The sequence below is a fragment of the Triticum urartu genome, chromosome 6A, assembly GCF_056163025.1.
Source record: "Triticum urartu cultivar PI428250 chromosome 6A, HENAU_Tu73, whole genome shotgun sequence".
Lineage (NCBI taxonomy): Eukaryota > Viridiplantae > Streptophyta > Magnoliopsida > Poales > Poaceae > Triticum > Triticum urartu.
Genome location: NC_141878.1, coordinates 207,295,089 through 207,299,237, shown reverse-complemented (window position 1 = coordinate 207,299,237; position 4,149 = coordinate 207,295,089).

The window sequence follows — 4,149 nt, the reverse complement described above, 5'->3', positions numbered from 1 at the left end:
AAACAAACCACCACTTTAAGGTACTGTAATAAACTCATTCTTTATTTATATTGGTGTTAAACCTACTATATTCCAACTAATCTATGGTTCATACCCCCCGATACCAGCCATAGATTCATCAAAAAAGCAAACAACACACGAAAAACAGAATCTGTCAAAAACATAACAGTCTGTAGCAATATGTAGGTTTAGAATACTTCTGTAAGTCCAAAAATCCTAAGAAATTAGGAAATCCTAAATAATTTGTATATTGATCTACTTCAGTTGGAATTAGTATTTTATCGCTCTCTGGTAAAAAATAAAAATTATTCTCGTGAGCGCATACTTTCTATTTTTTTTCCAGCAAGATCAAACAACAATCAACCAAGAAGATCCTAAAGGCTTTACTTGGCACAAACACTAATTAAAACATAAAAAACACAATCATAACAGAGTATATATGATTTATTTATTACTAAACAGGAACAAAAATCAAGGAACAAAATAAATCTGGGTTGCCTCCCAACAAACGATATCGTTTAACGCCCCTAGCTAGGCATTGAAAATTTCAATGATGCTCACATGAAAGACAAGAATTGAAGAACAAAGGGATCATCATGAAACGCGTGACAAACACATCTAAGTCTAGAATACTTCGTATGCATAGGCATCTTATAGGCAAACAAATTATCATAGCAAGCAAAAGCTAGCATATGCAAGGAAGCGTAAAGAAATAATAGCAATCTCAACATAACGAGAGGTAATTTAGTAACATGAAAATTTGTACAATCATATTTTCCTCTCTCATAATAATTGTATGTGGGATCATAAGAAAATTCAACAGAATAGCTATCACATAAAATATTTTCAACATGATCCACATGCATGCAAAGTTGACACTCTTCCAAAATAGTGGGATTAACATTAACTAAAGTCATGACCTCTCCAAACCCACTTTCAATAATATTGCAAACTCTATTATCAATCTCATATTCATCATGGGGCTTAAATAAATTTTCAAGATTATCAGAAGAATCACCCAATCATGATCATTGCAACAAGTAGTGGACATAGCAAAACTAGCATCCCCAAGCTTAGGGTTTTGCATATCATTAACACAATTGACATTAATAGAATTTATAATAATATCATTGCAATCATGTTTTTCATTAAAGGAGCTATCATGAATCACTTCATAAATTTCTTCTTTCAACACTTCATCACAATTTCTAGATTCATGAATTTCAAGAAAAAACTCATAAAGATAATCTAGTGCACTCAACTCACTAGCAATTGGTTCATCATAATTGGATCTTTTAAAAAGATTAGCAAGTGGATGAGGATCCATAAACTCTTAGCAAGCGAAGATGCAAGCAAAAAGAAGGCACATGGCAACACAAGATCGAACGGAAGAAGGGCGAATAAAACGACAAAGGTGAAGTAGGGGAGAGGAAAACAAGAGGCGAATGGCAAATAATCTAATGCGAGGGATAAGAGTTTTTGATGGGTACTGGGTATGTCTTGGCTTGAGTGTAGATCTCCCGGGAAACGGCGCCAAAAATCCTTCTTGCTACCTCTTGAGCATGCGTTGGTTTTCCCTTGAACAGGAAAGGGTGATGCAGCAAAGTAGCGTAAGTATTTCCCTCAGTTTTTGAGAACCAAGGTATCAATCCAGTAGGAGACTACACGCAAGTCGCCTAGTACCTGCACAAACAAACAAGAACCTCGCAACCAACGTGATAAAGGGGTTATCAATCCCTTCAGGGTCACTTACGAAAGTGAGATCTGATAAAGATAATAAGATAAATATTTTTGGTATTCTTGTTGTATAGATTGAAAAGTAAAGATTGCAAAATAAACGGTGACAGAAATGGCTAGTTGACGGGAAACTAATATGATGTAAAGTAGACCCGGGGGCCATAGGTTTCACTAGTGGCTTCTCTCAAGATAGCATGTATTACAGTGGGTGAAAAATTACTGTCGAGCAATTGATAAAAAAGCGCATAGTTATGATGCTATCTAGGCATGATCATGAACATAGGCATGACGTCCATGTCAAGTAGACCGAAATGATTCTGCATCTACTACTATTACTCCACACATCGACCGCCATCCAGCATGCATCTAGAGTATTAAGTTCATAAGAACAGAGTAACGCATTAGGCAAGATGACATGATGTAGAGGGATAAACTCAAGCGATATGATATAAACCCCATCTTTTTATCCTCGATGGCAACAATACAATATGTGCCTTGCTGCCCCTACTGTCACTGGGAAAGGACACCGCAAGATTGAACCCAAAGCTAAGCACTTCTCCCATTGCAAGAAAGATCAATCTAATAGGCCAAACCAAACTGATAATTCGAAGAGACTTGCAAAGATATCAAATCATGCATATAAGAATTCAGAGAAGAATCAAATATTGTCCATAGATAATCTTAATCATAAACCCACAATTCATCGGATCTCGGCAAACACACCGCAAAAAGAATTACATCGAATAGATCTCCAAGAACATCGAGGAGAACTTTGTATTGAGATCCAAAGAGAGAGAAGAAGCCATCTAGCTAATAACTATGGACCCAAAGGTCTGTGGTAAACTACTCACACATCATTGGAGAGGCTATGGTGTTGATGTAGAATCCCTCCGTGATCGAATCTCCCTCCGACAGATCGCCGGAAAAGGTCCCCAGATGGGATCTCATGGGTACAGAAGGTTGTGGCGGTGTAGAAGTGGTTCCGTGGCTCTCATGGATGTTGTCAGGGTATAAGAGTATATATATGGGCGAAGGAAGTAGGTCAGTGGAGCTATGAGGGGCCCACAAGGGTGGGGGTTCGCCGCCCTACCTCGTGGCCTCCTCGTTGCTTCCTTAACCTCCACTCCAAGTCTCCTGGATTGCGTTTGTTCCAAAAAAAGATCCTCGCGAAATTTTCATTACGTTTGGATTCCGTTTGATATTCCTTTTCTGTGAAACACTGAAATAGGCAAAAAAACAGCAACTAGCACTGGGCCTCCGGTTAATAGGCTAGTCCCAAAAATAATATAAAAGTGCATATTAAAGCCCATTAAACATCCAAAACAGATAATATAATAGCATGGAACAATCAAAAATTATAGATACATTGGAGACGTATTAGCTGGCAGGGGAGGATCCGGCGGAAGAGCATCACCTAAATCACGTCGGTGAGGTTGGTGTTCTTGCTTATCATGTTTTTGATGTGCTTTTGCGGCGTCATCACTTTCACGGTCGACCCCCAATCTAGACCCTTGTTGGTCCATGATGCGAGCTGCATAGGGGATCCGGATCTAAACTCAGGAGTGGCCGCCCATGTGGCCCCGAGGGGTCCGGTGATGTAGAACCACTCCTGCTGCCATACCTTGGCGGTCTCCATGAAGGCCCCTTTGGGCCAAGTGGTGTTGGGGAGCTTGCTTACCATGGCACCGCCGCAGTCCGCGTGTTGCCCGTCGACCACCTTCGGCTTCACGTTGAAGACCTTTAGCCATAAGCTGAAGTGTGGGGGGTGCGGAGAAGCGCCTTGCACACGATGATAAACGCCGAGATGTGGAGGAAAGAATTTAGGGCTAGATCATGAAAATCTAGCCCATAGTAGAACATGAGGCCATGGACAAAGGGGTGGAGAGGAAACCCTAGCCTGCGGAGAAAGTGGGGGATGAACACAACCATTTTGCTAGGCTCCGGAGTGGGGATGACTTGCTTCTTGGCAGGGAGCCTGTGCGCGACGTCCGCAGTCAGGTACCCCGCCTCCCGAAGCTCCTTGATGTCCTTCTTCGTGACGGAGGAAGCCACCCACTTGCCCTGTGAGCCGGATCCGGACATGGCTGGAGAGGTTGGTGGCGGTGGGAAAGGTTGAAGCTTGGGCGCTGAAGCTTGAGGATGGGAAACAGGAGAAGGTAGAAGGCGTGGGGTGAAAAGAGGGATCTTTATCCACTTATATAGGCAGTGAATATCAAGCGCCCCCCCTAAGCCTTAAAACTTGCCTGTTCCCAAGGGGTTGTGCGAATGGCACGGTTGGATTACCCAAACCCATATTGATGAGGATCCCGCAATAAGTGGGCACGATCTCTGCTTTGACAAGACATCTCAATGGAGGCCGCACCTCCAAACGCGAAGCGGGAGGCCAAAAAATGGTTCGAAATGATAAAGAGG